Genomic DNA, 18992 nt, shown 5'->3' on the forward strand with positions numbered 1-18992 from the left:
CACTGACATGCCCTAAAAGGATAACACAGTGCTTTGCTCTTTCTCACATGGAGTCAGCTTTATGCCACTCAAAAGCACATACGATCGGGAATATTTTTCACTTGCAAATGCCCACAGCTAGGCCAGCATTGCTTTCTCTGCAGTTAAGATAATAGAAGAATGCTCAGTTTAAAGCACATATAAACCTACTCAGGACAATTTAAGTAAAGCTCAGATTAGGATGGCTCCAATCTGTTGCCTCAGTTGGTAGTTTCTTCTGGACCTGAAGGCCCAGAGGTTTAAGCCTTATCCTTGAGACCTGAGACTCAGGCATATTTGAGTTTATCCCTCATGTCAGCTGTGGCTCAGTGGGTAGCACCCTTGCCTCTGAGTCAGAAGGTCAGAAGGTCAGAAGGAAGTCCCACTCCAGGCACATAAATCCAGGCTGACACTACACTCCAGTGTAGTGTTGAGGAACTGCTGCACTGTTGGAATGCTGTCTCTTGGATGAGATGACAAACTGAGGGCCCCGTCCATGGATGTAAAAGATCTCATGGCATGATTTTGAAGAAGAGCAGCTAAGTTATCCCTGGTGTCCTGGCCAATATTTATCCCTCAATCAACGAACAAAAACAGATTATCTGGTCATTGCTGTTTGTGGGAGCATGCTGTGCACAAATTGGCTCCTGCGTTTCCTATATTACAACAGTAACTATACTCCAAAAGTACTTCATTGGCTGTAAAGCGCTTTGAGGTGTCTGGTGGTCGTGAAAGGTGCTATATAAATGCAAGTCTTTCTTTCATGATTATACTCCAGGGAAGCATTAAAGTTCCCTGCTTGAAATCACAATCCTTTTATCTGAGATGTTAAAGCAAGATCCTGTTTAATTACTGTAGTAAATGATGAAGATCCCTTGGCACGAGTTATACAGGAGGACATAACCCTGTTGTTTGGCCAATCATTCCCGCAAAAACACAGCAATAAACCTGATTACCTCGATGGCTCAAGAGTAAGTAGGATGTCCAATCGAGGTAATCGAGGCAGGTAAATTCAGATTGTCTCAAGTATTTGGGGTTTAGATATGAACCCATCACTATCTAAGAACATTTTAATTGCCATTTTTTGTCAGTGGAACTAGGATATCTGAGTTTTGGAGATCATTTTTCAGTATATTATTTATTATACAATATTAATATTTGAATGTTTGAAGAATTTTTCAGAGCGCGCCTCCTCCACACCCACCCCCGCCCCGCATTGTGCTTTTGTCAACCAATTCATGTCCCTCACATTTGCAGCTGTAATTGTTAGGAGGAGAGCCAACAACAGTGATTATTAACGAGAGCCTGATGGCTTCTAAAATGCAATCAGGTGACCACCAATGTGTTGCAAATCCTTTGGGAACAGATGTAAGCTTGTGCGAGCCAGAGAGTATGGCAACCCCTGATTGATGTTCCTCAAACAATTCTCCATGGACATCGCTGATATCTTATTCTGTGTACCATGACAAGAGATGCTTTGCAAAGGATTAGGCTGCTTGCAGTGAGATAATAGTTGGTTTGATGTGGTGCAGGGTGGTGGTTGGCTCGAGTGGGGAGATGAGAGCGTTACCTTGGAATCAATGAGAAAGAATCAGGAACAGTATGCGATCACATCAATCGGGGTCTCGTGCTGTGATTCTAAGGTTACTGTGCTGTTCAATGGTTTGGATAAGATTTGACTCTGCTGCAACTTGCAACCTGTTCATTCGTGGCGTCTCCCCTGATTCTGTCTATCTGTCCATTTGTCCATCTGACTTTTTACTGTTTTGCACCTGACAGGCATCTGCAGGGCAATGGCAAATGCCAAGTAAATGTTGACCTTCCACAGAGCACCAAGCATTCTGATTTGTTGAAATTTTCTTGGAACTTACCCCCAAAAATACTTAAAGACTCTTGCAAAAGCACTTTAAATTGCTTCCGGCAGCCATGCTGCATCCTCACCAACCTGACTATACATCCCTATGTATGCAACTTCTAACTTGATAAACATCTGAAAATTGTGGGTATGGTGTCATAGTGGTTATGTTACTGGACTAGTAATCCAGAGGCCTGGACGAATTGTCCAGAGATATGAGTTCAAAGCTAGGAAATTTAAATTCAGTTAATAAATAAACCTGGCATAAAAAAGCTAGTATCAGTAATGGTGACCATGAAACTGCCAGATTGTCGTAAAAAAACCCATCTGGTTCACTAATGTCCTTTAGGGAAGGAAGTTATCCATGCTTACCTGCTCTGGCCTACATGTGACCCCAGACCAAAAGCAATATAGTTGACTTTTAACTGCCCTCTGAAATGGTGGCACCACTACCTTCTCAAGGATAATTAGGGATGGCCAATAAATGCTGGCTATGCCAGCGATGTCCACATCCCATGAATGAATACATGAAATAAAATATGAAAATTAGCCAAATCATGATACTTACCAATATAATTAGACACTCCATTATAAACTTTCCTCAAACAATTACGCGTCCACAGAAAGGAAAAGGAGGTGAGGTAGTTTTGCTGGTTAAAGAGGAGTTAAACGCAATAGTAAGGAAGGACATTAGCTTGGATGATATGGAATCTGTATGGGTAGAGCTGCGGAACACCAAAGGGCAGAGGATGCTAGTGGGAGTTGTATACAGACCACCAAACAGTAGTAGTGAGGTTGGGGATGGCATCAAACAGGAAATTAGGGATGCGTGCAATAAAGGTACAGCAGTTATCATGGGTAACTTTAATCTACATATAGATTGGGCTAACCAAACTGGTAGCAATGTGGTGGAGGACGATTTCCTGAAGTGTATTAGGGATGGTTTTCTAGACCAATATGTCGAGGAACCAACTAGAGAGATGGACATCCTAGACTGGATGTTGTGTAATGAGAGAGGATTAATTAGCAATCTTGTGCGAGGCTCCTTGGAGAAGAGTGACCATAATATGGTAGAATTCTTCATTAACATGGAGCGTGACACAGTTAATTCAGAGACTATGGTCCTGAACTTAAAGAAAGGTAACTTCGATGGTATGAGATGTGAATTGATTAGGATAGACTGGCGAATGATACTTAAAGGGTTGATGGTAGACAGGCAATGGCAGACATTTAAAGATCACATGGATGAACTTCAACAATTGTACATCCCTGTCTGGCGTAACAATAAAATGGGGAAGGTGGCTCAACCGTGGCTAACAAGGGAAATTAGGGATAGTATTAAATCCAAGGAAGAGGCATATAAATTGGCCAGAAAAAGCAGCAAACCTGAGGACTGGGAGAAATTTAGAATTCAGCAGAGGAGGACAAAGGGTTTAATTAGGAGAGGGAAAATAAAATATGAGAGTAAGCTTGCAGGGAACATAAAAACTGACTGCAAAAGCTTCTATAGATATGTGAAGAGAAAAAGATTAGTGAAGACAAATGTAGGTCCCTTGCAGTCAGAATCAGGTGAATTTATAATGGGGAACAAAGAAATGGCAGACCAATTGAACAAATACTTTTGTTCTGTCTTCACTAAGGAAGACATGAATAACCTTCCAGAAATACTAGGGGACCGAGGGTCTAACAAGAAGGGGGAACTGAGGGAAATCCTTATTAATCAGGAAATTGTGTTCGGGAAATTAATGGGATTGAGGGCCTGATAGTCTGCATCCCAGAGTACTTAAGGAAGTGGTCCTAGAAATAGTGGATGCATTGGTGGTCATTTTCCAACATTCTATAGATTCTGGATCAGTTCCTATGTATTGGAGGGTAGCTAATGTAACACCGCGTTTTAAAAAAGGAGGTAGAGAGAAAACAGGGTATTATACACCGGTTAGCCTGACATCAGTGGTGGAGAAAATGTTGGAATCAATTATTAAAGATGTAATAGCAGTGCATTTGGAAAGCAGTGACAGGATTGGTCCAAGTCAGCATGGATTTATGAAAGGGAAATCATGCTTGACAAATCTTCTGGAATTTTTTGAGGATGTAACTAGTAGAGTGGACAAGGGAGAATCAGTGGATGTGGTGTATTTGGACTTTCAAAAGACTTTTGACAAGGTCCCACACAATAGATTAGTGTGCAAAATGAAAGCACATGGTATTGGGGGTAATGTATTGACGTGGATAGAGAACTGATTGGCAGACAGGGAGCAAAGAATAGGAATAAACAGGTCCTTTTCAGAATGGCAGGCAGTGACTAGTGGGGTACCACAAGGTTCAGTGCTGGGACCCCAGCTATTTACAATATACATTAATGATTTAGACGAAGGAAATGAATGTAATATGTCCAAGTTTGCAGATGACACTAAGTTGGATGGCAGTGTGAGCTGTGAGGAGGATGCTCAGACGCTGCAGGGTGACTTGGACAGGTTAGGTGAGTGGGCAAATGCATGGCAGATGCAGTATAATATAGATAAATGTGAGGTTATCCACTTTGGTGGCAAAAACAGGAAGGCGGAATATTATCTGAATGGTGACAGGAAAAGGGGAGATGCAATGAGACCTGGGTGTCATGGTACATCAGTCATTGAAAGTTCGCATGCAGGTACAGCAGGTGGTGAAGAAGGCAAATGGCATGTTGGCCTTCATAACGAGAGGATTTGAGTATAGGAGCAGGTAGGTCTTGCTGCAGTTGTACAGGGCCTCTGTGAGGCCACACCTTGAATATTGTGTACAGTTTTGGTCTCCGAATCTGAGGAAGGACATTCTTGCTATTGAGAGAGTGCAGCGAAGGTTCACTGGACTGATTCCCGGGATGGCAGGAATGACATATGAAGAAAGATTGGATCGACTAGGCTTATATTCACTGGAATTTAGAAGAATGAGAGGGGATCTCATAGAAACATATAAAATTCTGCCGGGATTGGACAGGCTAGATGCAGGAAGAATGTTCCCGATATTGGGGAAGTCCAGAATCAGGGTCACATTCTAAGGATAAGGAGTAAGCTATTTAGGACTGAGGTGAGGAGAAACATGAAGAGAATTGTGAACCTGTGGAATTCTCTACCACCGAAAGTTGTTGAGGCCAGTTCGTTAGATATATTCAAAAGGGAGTTAGATGTGGCCCTTACAGCTAAAGGGATCAAGGGGTATGGAGAGAAAGCAGGAATGGGGTACTAAAGTTGCATGATCAGCCATGATCATATTTAATGGTGGTGCAGGCTCGAAGGGCCTACTCCTGCTCCTATTCTATATGTTTCTATGTTTCTATCCAGTATTCCTGAGATCCTGTTTTTCCACTTGGATCTTCCTGGTCAATCTGTGTTTCTCACATGTGCAAGGTTTCTGTCCCTTAGTAGCTAGCAGCCATGCTTGCCCTCTCTACTCTTTCCACCTTCATAAATACCACATGTCCTACCCATCGTAATTTGCCCAGATTCTTCAGGAGCCCTGTGCCGTCATTCCCACTATCAAACCAATGTGCTATTGTTTTAATCCATCTCACCCTGTAGCCTATATTTGGATCCCATTATTCAGTGTAAAGAGGGCAGTTCTGGATTAAATGTGCTGAAATTAGCCATGGTGTGTGAGCAGGATAAATCCTATTGCAGAGATGTTTGATGAAGAGGGAAAGATGCACATTGGTCTAATGGTTTAAGTTTTGGTTTTAATCCTCTGAATAAAAAAAATCCCTCTGCCCAAAGGAGCGATTTGTTTATTTGATGTCTGCAGCCCAGTCTTTTGTATTCAACCTGTCGCCTTGCTGTGCTTTGAAAGGTATTATAATTTGTATCAAGTTTGCTCTGAACATTCTGCACCTTTAGTCATGCAGGAAGAATACATTGAATTGTAAGGCAGATGTTTAATATTTACGACTCATGGATTGCTGAGAAAATGCCCAATTTCTGAGGGTCTTCTTCAGCTATATTGTTGGTCTGACCTCAATGAGACGACTTCTGTGGTGAATTAAAACCGCTTCTAACCACATCCGGCTAACTCCTGCATATATTTGCACTGGATCCAACGTTGCAGAGGCCAGAGAGTGGACACACAACCTATTGGGGTGGGAGGAGGGCTTAATATATGGTGGAACTTGGTTCTCCCCAGATTCCACCCCATGTAACTGTCACACTAAGTTCCAGTGGAGAGAGTTGGATGGTCGTCTGCCCAGACTCTTTCCCCCCCCACCCCTCCTCCAACATCAAGTGAAGATGTCCGGGAACTGTGCCTATTACATATTTAAAGAGGACCCCGCAGGCTCGGGACACATGTCCTAGCTGCCTGAAATTTAAAATTGCATTTGGCCAGATCATGGCAGGGAAAGAGTGGGTAATTCCTCCGCTCACGAACATCATTAGCTGAATACATAGACTAAATACTGTGGATGCTGAAAATCTGAAATATAATCAGAAAATGGTGGAAACACTCAGCGGGTCAGGCAGCATCTTTGGAGAGAGAAACAGTGTTATGTATGTAAACATTGTAACTGTGTAAGAGGGCGCAACTGTTGGAAGCCCAATGGTCACCTGCACACCTTGTGCAAGGGAATATAAAAGGTTGTCTGCCATGCTGCTTAGGCACTCTGGAGTTGTATTAAAGAGACTAAGGTTGTCATGTTTGTAACTGCAATGTAACACCACTGTATTACTGTATACACTCAACTCAGATGCACACCTTGACCATAGGGGGTGAACTTGTGGGAGACACTCCTTACCTGATCACACAGGTATATAAAGGGAGGTCCCACGCAGGGTCATCACTTCTGGAGTCCTGTAATAAAGAGTTAAGGTCATAGATTAGCATTGTCCCTGGAATGTGCCTCGTGTGGTTTCATGCTGTAGAGTAAGGACTTTACATTGGCGACGAGAAACGAGAATTCACGACCCACGAGAATGGCCACTGGTAGCATAGAGGAACGGTACTGTGTTGGGGAAGACTGGGACGATTTTGTCGAGAGGCTTCAGCAAAGCTTCGTTACTAAAGACTGGCTGGGGATGCAGCGGCCGACAAGCGACGGGCTCATCTCCTGACCAGCTGCGGGCCAAAGACTTATGCGCTCATGAAGGACTTACTGGCACCCGAAAAGCCGGCGGACAAAACCTTTGAAGAGCTCAGCAAACTAATAGGGGAGCACCTCAAACTGGCAAGCAGCATACACATGGCTCGACACAGATTCTACACCCACCGACATCGTACATAAGAACATAAGAACATAAGAACATAAGAATTAGGAACAGGAGTAGGCCATCTAGCCCCTCGTGCTTGCTCCGCCATTCAATAAGATCATGGCTGATCTGGCCGTGGACTCAGCTCCACTTACCCGCCCTCTCCCCGTAACCCTTAATTCCCTTATTGGTTAAAAATCTATCTATCTGTGACTTGAATACATTCAATGAGCTAGCCTCAACTGCTTCCTTGGGCAGAGAATTCCACAGATTCACAACCCTCTGGGAGAAGAAATTCCTTCTCAACTCGGTTTTAAATTGGCTCCCCTGTATTTTGAGGCTGTGCCCCCTAGTTCTAGTCTCCCCTATTAGTGGAAACAAACTCTCTGCCTCTATCTTGTCTATCCCTTTCATGATTTTAAATGTTTCTATAAGATCACCCCTCATCCTTCTGAACTCCAACGAGTAAAGACCCAGTCTACTCAATATATCATCATAAGGCAACCCCCTCATCTCCGGAATCAGCCTAGTGAATTGTCTCTGTACCCCCTCAAAAGCCAGTATATCCTTCCTTAAGTAAGGTGACCAAAACTGCACGCAGTACTCCAGGTGTGGCCTTACCAATACCCTATACAGTTGCGGCAGGACCTCCCTGCTTTTGTACTCCATCCCTCTCGCAATGAAGGCCAACATTCCATTCGTCTTCCTGATTACCTGCTGCACCTGCAAACTAACTTTTTGGGATTTATGCACAAGGACCCCCAGGTCCCTCTGCACCTCAGCATTTTGTAATTTCTCCCCATTCAAATAATATTCCCTTTTACTGTTTTTTTTCCCAAGGTGGATGACTTCACACTTTCCGACATTGTATTCCATCTGCCAAACCTTAGCCCATTCGCTTAACCTATCCAAATCTCTTTGCAGCCTCTCTGTGTCCTCTACACAACCCGCTTTCCCACTAATCTTAGTGTCATCTGCAAATTTTGTTGCACTACACTCTGTCCCCTCTTCCAGGTCATCTATGTATACTGTAAACAGTTGTGGTCCCAGCACCGATCCCTGTGGCACACCACTAACCACCGATTTCCAACCCGAAAAGGACCCATTTATCCTGACTCTCTGCTTTCTGTTCGCCAGCCAATTCTTTATCCATGCTAATATATTTCCTCTGACTCCTCGTACCTCTATCTTCTGCAGTAACCTTTTGTGTGGCACCTTATCGAATGCCTTTTGGAAATCTAAATACACCACATCCATTGGTACACCTCTATCCACGTTATATCCTCAAAGAATTCTAGTAAATTAGTTAAACATGATTTCCCCTTCATGAATCCATGCTGCGTCTGCCTGATTGCACTATTCCTATCTAGATGTCCCGCTATTTCTTCCTTAATGATAGCTTCAAGCATTTTCCCCACTACAGATGTTAAATTAACTGGCCTATAGTTACCTGCCTTTTGTCTGCCCCCTTTTTTAAACAGAGGCATTACATTAGCTGCTTTCCAATCCGCTGGTACCTCCCCAGAGTCCAGAGAATTTTGGTAGATTATAACGAATGCATCTGCTATAACTTCTGCCATCTCTTTTAATACCCTGGGATGCTCGTGCAGGACAGAGCATACCGGACCTCCGGCGTTTGGCCAGCCTCCGTAAGTTCACAGACGCCCGCAGGGGGGAGATGCTAAAGGACTTCTTCATCGAGGGTATTGGTCATGCAGGAATTTTTCGCAAGTTAATTGAGACCAAGGACGTGACCTTGGAAGCGGCGGCGTTGTTAGCTCAAACTTTCATGGCGTGGGAGGAAGAGACGAAAATTATTTACGCGCGCAATTCTGCCTCTAACGTGGCGATGGATCAGAGAGTCAACATCATAAATGCTACTCAGAGCCCCGCAGGCAGGCAGGGGCAGTCCGACATTTACCAGGCAGCAATAGATCCCAGAACAGAATCTCAACAGAGACAATGGCAGGCTGAACAGACGTTCACGCCATCACAGTGGACAATGCGGTCCGGGATGGGGTCATTGACACCCACTAATAGGGTACTTAAGAGCAGTCAAAGGGACAGTCAGTGCGGAATTCCTGACCACAGTCCCTTTGTCCCCAACAATGGAAACTTTAACTCATGCTGGAGGTGTGGGGGAAAACACTCAGCCAGATCTTGCAGATTCCAACATTTTGTCTGCAGAAACTGCAATCTCAGTGGCCATTTAGCTTGAATGTGGAGAAAACCTGCAACCAGACTGATATATGAGACAGAGGGACCAGAAGAGGGTTCTGTGAGGCAGGATGACTATTGGGGCAAATCAATGGACGCCGAGGTTCAGCGGGTCCATGCGGCGAATATTCACAGCTCATACACCAAAACGCCACCAATGATGATGAGGGTTTTGTTGAACGGCATCCCAGTACGCATGGAGCTGGACACTGAGGCCAGCCAGTCACCAATGGGCGTTCAACAATTCGAGAAGCTATGGCCACGCAAAGCCAGTAGACCCAAATTAGCACGTATTGAGACACAATTACGGACTTACACCAAGGAAATCATTCCGGTGCTAGGCAATGCAATGATGGCTGTCACACATAATGGGCTAATAAACCGGCTGCTACTCTGGATTGTCCCGGGCAATGGTCCTGCTCTGTTGGGGAGGAGCTAGTTAGCCGAGATGAACTGGAAATGGGGGGATGTTCACGCAATGTCCTTAGTGGAGCGAAGTTCGTGCTCACAAGTCCTACAACAATTCGAGTCACTATTTCAACCAGGCATCGGGACTTTCAAAGGCACTATAGTAAGGATACACATCACCCCGGATGCCAGGCCAGTGCACCACAAAGCCAGAGCGGTGCTGTATGTGATGCGGGAAAAAATTGAGAGCGAATTGGACCAGCTGTTGTGAGAGGGCATCATCTCGCCTGTTGAATTCAGTGACTGGGCGAGCCCCATCATTCCCATCCTAAAAGCGGATGGCTCTGTCAGGAGCTGTGGCGACTACAAGGCCACCATCAATCGGGTGTCCCTACAAGACCAATACCCGCTCCCAAGAGTGGAGGATCTTTTCGCCACGATGGCAGGCGGCAAGCTGTTCACCAAGTTGGACCTCACTTCAGCCTATATGACCCAGGAACTAATCCAAACTACTGACCACCATCACCATGCACAAGGGACTGTTTGCGTATAACAGGTGCCCGTTTGGCATTCGATCAGTGGCCGCAATGTTTCAACGTAACATGGAAAGGCTGCTTAAATCCATTCCTGGAACGATCGTATTCCAGGACGACATCCTCATCATGGGTCGAGATACCGAGGAACACCTCCACAACCTGGAGGAGGTGCTATGTCGACTGGATCGGGTAGGCCTGCGACTCAAGAAGTCTAAATGTATGTTTCTAGCTCCTGAGGTTGAGTTTCTGGGCAGGAGGGTTGCTGCAGGTGGGATTCAGCCCACCGAATCCAAAACAGAGGCGATTCGACGAGCACCCAGGCCCTGCAACACATCGAGCTGCGTTAATTCCTAGGACTGTTGAACTATTTCGGGAACTTTCTGCCGAACTTGAGCACGTTGTTGGAGCCACTACACGTGCTCCTGCGTAAGAGTTGCGATTGGTTTGGGGGGACTGTCAGGAACAGGCTTTTGATAGGGCGCAAAACCTACTTTGTTCAAACACATTGTTGACCCTGTACGACCCCTGTTAACGTTTAGTTCTGACTTGTGATGCATCATCCTATGGGGTTGGGTGCGTGTTTCAGCAGGGTAATGCTGAGGGTCAGCTACAACCTGTGGCTTATGCCTCCAGGTCGCTCTCTCAAGCAGAATGAGGATATGACATGGTCGAGAAGGAAGCGCTTGCATGTGTCTATGGTGTAAAAAAAATGCATCAGTACCTCTTCGGCAGGAAGTTTGAATTAGAGATGGACCACAAGCCATTCACATCCCTGTTGTCAGACAGCAAGGCTGTCAATGCCAACGCATCAGCTCGCATACAGCGATGGGCACTCACGCTAGCTGTTTATGACTACTCCATCCAGCACCGCCCCGGCACTGAAAACTGCGCTGACGCACTCAGCAGGCTCCCACTGGCCACCACCGAGTGGGCAGCTGAGCAAAGCGCTGAGATGATCATGGCTGTCGATGCCTTTGACAGTGCAGGCTCCCCCATCACAGCCCGCCAGATCAAAATCTGGACAAACAGAGATCCCCTCCTATCCTTGATTAAGAAATGTGTCTTGACTGGGGATTGGGCGCCCGCACATGGAGCATGCCCTGAGGAGGTCAGACCGTTCCACAGGTGGATGGATGAGCTCTCCATCCAAGCTGACTGCCTACTATGGGGCAGCCGGGTAGTCATGCCCCAGAAGGGCAGGGAGGCATTCATCAGGGAACTCCACTGTGAGCACCCAGTCATTGTGATGATGAAGGCCATTGCCCGGTCACACGTTTGGTGGCCTAGAATTGATTCAGACCTGGAACACTGTGTTCGCAGGTCCCACCAAGCCATGGTCACGCATTCACGTTGACTACGCGGGCCCGTTCATGGTGAAGGTGTTCCTCATTGTAGTAGATGCTTACTCGAAATGGATCGAGTGCATCATCCTGAATTCATGCACGTCATCCACCACCATGGAAAGCCTACGTGCGATCTTTGCAATCCATGGCTTGCCAGACATCCTGGTTAGTGACAATGGCCCCGTGTTTCACGAGCTCTGAATTCCGGGAGTTTATCTCAGGCAATGGCATCACCACGTCAGGACTGCACCATTCAAGCCGGCCTCCAATGGCCAGGCGGAACGGGCAGTCCAAATCATTAAGCAAGGTATGCTCAGGATTCAAGGACCCTCCCTGCAATGCCGCCTATCGCGCCTCCTACTGGCCTACAGATCCTGCCCGCACTCGCTCACGGGGGTCTCGCCCGCAGAGCTACTCATGAAATGGACACTCAAAACTCGGTTGTCCCTCATCCACCCAGTCCTGACCGATATAGTTGAGGGCAAGCGCAAGTCACAAAATGAGTACCATGACCGAAATTCAAGGGGGAGATGTATAGAAATAACTGATCCTGTATTCGTCCTCAATCACGCCACGAGGCCCAAATGGCTTGAGGGTACTGTAATTGGCAAAGCGGGGAGTAGGATCATCGTGGTAAAACTCAACAATGGCTAGATATGCCGTAAGCATCTGGACCAAGTAAAAAAAAGGTTCAGCATGGACATGGAGGAACCTGAAGAAGACCATGAGATGGAGCTTACACTACCGCCAGCAAACATGCAACAAGAGCAATCGGAAGAATGCACAGTCCCTGAGGTCAGTCCGGACAGGCCTGGATCATCACAGGTGACAGACACTCACATCAGCGTCCAACAACCAGAGCCCCAACTACGGCGCTCCACGAGGGAGCGTAGCCACCTGAAAGACTGAACCTATGATTCCAGTAAGACTTTGTGGGGGGGAAGGTGATAGGTGATGTCATGTTTGTAACTACAATGTAACACCACTGTATTACTGTATACACTCAACTCAGATGCACACCTTGACCACAGGGGGTGAACTTGTGGGAGACACTCCTTACCTGATCACACAGGTATATAAAGGGAGGTCCCATGCAGGGTCATCACTTCTGGAGTCCGGTAATAAAGAGTTAAGGTCACAGAGTGGCCTTGTCCCTGGAATGTGCCTCGTGTGGTTTCATGCTGTAGAATAAGGACTTTACAAAGGTCACATCAGTTTTAGCTCACAGTACTCAGTCTTGTGGAATTCTTCCATACCTAACAAACAGAGTTAATGTTTCAGGTCGGTGACCTTTTAGTAGATTTGGAAGATGTTAGAGATACAGATTTTAAGCAAGTACAGAGGTAGGGAAAGGGGGAATGGGAGGTGGAAAGAACAAAAGGGAAGGTCTGGGAAAGTAGGAGTGATTAAATGACAAAAATGATGGTGCCAGGCGAAATGGGGTGGTAATGAACCATCACTAGCATTTGCTGTCCGAAATTAATGGGAGCGGTGATTATAGTCTGCAATTGTTGAATTCGCTGTTGTGTCCGCAAGGTTGTAACGTGCCTAATCCAAAGATGAGGTGCTGTTCCTTGAGCTTTTGTCGAGCTTCATTGGAACAGTGTAGGAGACCGAGGGCAGAGGTCAGACTGGGAGTGGGCCGGAGAATTAAAATGGCAGGCGACTGGTAGCTCAGGGTCCGTGAGCGGACTGAGCGATCCGGTACTTTACAACCTTCCAGACTCATCATCAAGTTCAGCAGTTTGCGATCAAAACCGCTGCTGCCAGTTTTTTCAGACAGCGGGTGCCGGTAATGATTCTAATGTTGTCATTCACAATTCCTCTCGACTCATCTTTGTTCTTTACCTGTCCCATTACTACCCCCTTTCGCCTGCCACCATCATCCCAGTTTGTCATTTAATCACTTCTGCCTTCCACTCGATCACAGACCTTCCCTTTTGTTCTTTCCTCCCCTCCCACCTTCCCCTGACTCTGTACTTGCTTATAAGACCTGTTTCATCAACTTATATCATTAGCTGAAAGAGTTGGCCAGGCCCTCTTCAGTATTCTGTTCCCCACTCCATCCCAGTGCTGTATGCGGATCACTTACGTCCCTGTTCAGATTATGTAACATTTTCAATCTGTTGTTTCCTTTCTGTCTATTCTAGCCCCTTGTTTCTCCTAAATATTTCCTTAGTTTGGAGACCAGCTATGCTGTGGAGCCTGGTGAATGAGAAATATGAGGATAGCATGCAATGAATGAATCGGGAGTAACACTGCAATGTTGCTTCATCACTAGTGTTAATGCAGTCGGCCCTTCAGCTTAACGATTTGCATTCCTCTGGTGTTTCAGTGCCAGCCTGTCGCCCTTTCTCTCGCTCACTTTCCCTCCCCCTCACTGCCTCTCCGTCTGACACTTTAATGAATTGTGACAAAGAATGGCCCTGTTCTCAAAATGAATTCCTTTCAATTCAAATATGCTTAGTTATGTGTCAAAGCGAATCAAAGCACACCATTTTCAGAGATTGTCTGACACCTCACTTGCACTGGGTTAATTGCATTTCTAGTCCTTGCAAACTATGATGAGGTAAAATAAATCTCAAAATTTACATGTGTTGGAGATTGAGACTGCTCAGTCTCGACCTATACGTCAGTCCAGTACTGAGGACATGGAGCATTGCCGAAGATACCATCTTTCAGAAGAAACAATACTCTCTTCGCTAAAGTAGGTGTTAAAGTCCCCAAATGTCAACCTAGACTAGATGCTAACGAGCTAGTTTCTCCTGGGAAAGGGGCCACAATTAAATTGTTTTTTTTCAATTCTCCTATTTTTCTTTGGGGGGGCTCCATTCATAATCACTGCCGGTGTTCCCAGGGAAGACCACGACCGTCCTTTTGCGGTTTACTGGTGCCAATCATTCTGAGAGCCAGAGAAGTGGAATCTCTTGATGCAGGTTGTCCCAGCTCCTCTTTTGCCGATAGCCACTATCTAAAAGTGATCACTGTGAATGTACCAATAATTGTAATGATCGCTGGGAGTCTGCCAATATTTGCAAGGGGTTTCTGATATTTTCCAAATATTTGCAGGAGATCTCCGAGAATGTGCTGACAGTTGCAGAGGATTTCTAGGAGTGCAAGGGATCTCTGGGAATGTGCCAATATATGCACGGGATCTCTGGGAATGTGCCAATATATGCAAGGGAATGTGATAATAATTGTAATGATCTCTGGGAATGTGTCAATATATGCAAGGGATCTCTGGGATTGCACCAATATATGCAGGGGTCTCTGGGAATGTGTCAATATATGCAAGGGATCTCTGGGAATGTGCCAATATATGCAAGGGAATGTGATAATAATTGTAATGATCTCTGGGAATGTGTCAATATATGCAAGGGATCTCTGGGATTGCACCAATATATGCAGGGGTCTCTGGGAATGTGTCAATATATGCAAGGGATCTCTGGGAATGTGCCAATATATGCAAGGGAATGTGATAATAATTGTAATGATCTCTGGGAATGTGTCAATATATGCAAGGGATCTCTGGGATTGCACCAATATATGCAGGGGTCTCTGGGAATGTGTCAATATATGCAAGGGATCTCTGGGAATGTGCCAATATATGCAGGGGTCTCTGGGAATGTGTCAATATATGCAACGGATCTCTGGGATTGCACCAATATATGCAAGGGGTCTCTGGGAATGTGCCAATATATGCAGAGGATCGCTGGGTGTGTACCAGTATTTTAAGGGGTCTCTAGGAATGTACCAATATTTGCAGGGGTCTCTGGGAATGTACCAATATTTGCAGAGGATCTCTGGGAATGTATCAGGATTTGCAGGGGTCTCTGGGAATGTACCAAATATTTGCAAGGGATCATCCACACAGAAAAGTTTGAAAGCCACAAAGGTGCATAGCTGAATGTCCTCTCATTGGGATGTTGGTATGTTGTATAAAAAGACCTAAAGGAGGAGAGGGAAGAAAAAAGAATGTTGCATGTGAAGACTTGGCTGTCACAGTGGTTCAGTTGGTAAAGGCCGTTGTCATGTATCTCACATTACTGTATATAACTGTATCTTACCATGCTATACATGACTGTAACTGGATATGACCTGTAACAATAAGCATACCTTACCACCAGGGGTGCATTTGCAGGAGACACTCCATACCTGTACCACTGTGGTATATAAAGGGAGGTCTCAGGCAAGTGCAGCACTGGAGAGCTGGAATTAAAGGTGCAGGTCCTGAGTGACCTTGACTTCAGCATGTGTCTCATGTAAGTCAGTACATTAGAGTCAGGACTTAACAGTGGCGACGAGTTACGGGATCACAGAATCCACAGAATGGCTACCAACAGCTCAGATGAGAAATACAATGCTGGAGACAATTGGGATGACTTTATAGAAAGGCTCCAGCAAAGCTTTATGACCAAAGACTGGCTGAGCGACGATAAGGCAGACAAAAGAAGAGCCCATCTCTTGACCAGCTGTGGCTCGAAAACATACGCTTTAATGAAAGACCTGCTGGCACCTGAGAAACCAGCAAACAAGTCGTTTGAGGAGTTGAGCACACTGGTGAGAGACCACCTGAAGCCAGCGAGCAGCCTACACATGGGCCAGACACAGGTTCTACAATTATAGACGCTGTGTGGGCCAAAGCATACCCGACTTCGTGGCTGAACTTCGGAGGCTGGCTAGTTCATGTGAGTTCCCCGATGAACTAAGGAGAGAAGTACTGAGAGACTTTTTTATTGAAGGAATCGGCCATGCAGGCATATTCCGAAAGCTTATAGAGACTAAGGACTTGACTCTAGAGGCAGCAGCATTGGTCGCACAGACGTTCTTGGCAGGCGAAGAAGAAACGAGGCTGATCTATACTTCGAGTACGACAACCAACGAGGCATCGGAACAAGGGGTTCACAAACCGCTACCCCCACACACAGACAAAGGCAGGAGAGCAGGCCTTCAACAGCAGACAGTGGCGCCAGAAGACATCAAAATCAAGGATCACACCTCATCAACCCACAATGTGAGCAATCAACAACAGATTGAGAGAAGCTCAAGGGAGATCAGCCAGACGCAACTCATCCTTCGGAAACAATGGAAACGGTCTGTTTTGGAGATGTGGGGGAAGGCACTCAACCAGGGTGTGTCGATTTCAGCATGCCGTTTGCAGAAACTGCAACTACACAGGGCATCTGGCTCACATGTGCAGGAAAACAGCAGCTCGGCTGTTATACGAATCGGAAGGGTCGGAAAGTGGACCAGAAGACGGTTGGAACAGTGCACGGGACACCGAGGTACAGCGGGTTAACAAGATCAATGTCCACTGTTCTTACACCAAGACGCCTCCAATTATGAGGGTTCGACTCAATGGGATACCCGTCAACATGGAACTGGACACGGGGGCCAGTCAATCCCTCATGAGCGTTCAACAATTTGAACAGCTGTGGCCGCACAAAAGCAACAGACCAAAACTCACAAAGATCGACACCAAACTAAGGACCTATACTAAAGAAATTGTCCCAGTCCTTGGCAGCGCCATGCTCTTGGTCACACATAAAGGGATGGTGCACCGACTTTCCCTGTGGATTGTCCCCGGGAATCTCCCAGCCCTGTTGGGGAGAAGCTGGCTAGCAGAACTTAATTGGAAATGGGATGATGTTCATGCCATGTCGTCAGAGGAATGGACCTCCCGCTCAACAGTTCTAAGCCGTTTTAAACATCTCTTTCAACAGGTGTGGGCACCTTCAAAGGGGCTAAAGTTAGAATCTACATCACACAGGATGCCAGACTGGTCCATCACAAGGCTAGAGCTGTGACTTATGTGATGAGGGAAAAGATTGAAAATGAACTGGACCGGCTTCTATGGGAAGGCATAATTTCTCCCGTGGAATTCAGCGACTGGGCAAGCCCCATCGTCCCCGTCATGAAGCCTGATGGATCCGTGCGAATCTATGGGGATTACAAGTCTACCATAAACAGAGTCTCCCTACAGGACCAATACCCGCTGCCCAGAGCAGAGGACCTATTTGCCACGTTGGCTGGAGGAAAACTTTTCTCGAAACTTGACCTCACATCTGCGTATATGACGCAAGAACTGACCGAAGAGTCTAAGCTACTCACCACCATCAACACACATCGAGGCCTTTTTGTGTACAATCGATGCCCATTCAGCATCAGATCGGCAGCTGCTATATTCCAGCGCAACATGGAAAGTCTGCTCAAGTCCATCCCGGGGACGGTTTTGTTTCAAGATGACATACTCATCACGGGCAGGGACACCGACTCTCATCTCCGCAATCTTGAGGAAGTACTAAGTCGATTGGATCGGGTAGGCCTAAGAGTTAAGAAATCCAAGTGTCTGTTTCTCGCGCCTGAGGTTGAATTTTTGGGCAGAAGGATTGCTGCTGATGGAATCTGCCCAACCGAATCCAAAACCGAAGCGATTTGCCTGGCACCCAGGCCCCGGAATGTCTCGGAACTGCGCGCCTTTCTCGGGCTACTCAGTTGATGTGGTATATTTGGACTTTCAGAAGGCTTTCGACAAGGTCCCACACAAGAGATTAATGTGCAAAGTTAAAGCACACGGGATTGGGGGTAGTGTGCTGACATGGATTGAGAACTGGTTGTCAGACAGGAAGCAAAGAGTAGGAGTAAATGGGGACTTTTCAGAATGGCAGGCAGTGACTAGTGGGGTACCGCAAGGTTCTGTGCTGGGGCCCCAGCTGTTTACACTGTACATTAATGATTTAGACGAGGGGATTAAATGTAGTATCTCCAAATTTGCGGATGACACTAAGTTGGGTGGCAGTGTGAGCTGCGAGGAGGATGCTATGAGGCTGCAGAGTGACTTGGATAGGTTAGGTGAGTGGGCAAATGCATGGCAGATGAAGTATAATGTGGATAAATGTGAGGTTATCCACTTTGGTGGTAAAAACAGAGAGACAGACTATTATCTGAATGGTGACAGATTAGGAAAAGGGGAGGTGCAAAGAGACCTGGGTGTCATGGTACATCAGTCATTGAAGGTTGGCATGCAGGTACAGCAGGCGGTTAAGAAAGCAAATGGCATGTTGGCCTTCATAGCGAGGGGATTTGAGTACAGGGACAGGGAGGTGTTGCTACAATTGTACAGGGCCTTGGTGAGGCCACACCTGGAGTATTGTGTACAGTTTTGGTCTCCTAACCTGAGGAAGGACATTCTTGCTATTGAGGGAGTGCAGCGAAGGTTCACCAGACTGATTCCCGGGATGGCGGGACTGACCTATCAAGAAAGACTGGATCAACTGGGCTTGTATTCACTGGAGTTCAGAAGAATGAGAGGGGACCTCATAGAAACGTTTAAAATTCTGACGGGGTTAGACAGGTTAGATGCAGGAAGAATGTTCCCAATGTTGGGAAAGTCCAGAACCAGGGG

This window comes from Pristiophorus japonicus, chromosome 18 (genome assembly GCF_044704955.1).
Source record: "Pristiophorus japonicus isolate sPriJap1 chromosome 18, sPriJap1.hap1, whole genome shotgun sequence".
In the NCBI taxonomy this organism is placed as follows: domain Eukaryota; kingdom Metazoa; phylum Chordata; class Chondrichthyes; family Pristiophoridae; genus Pristiophorus; species Pristiophorus japonicus.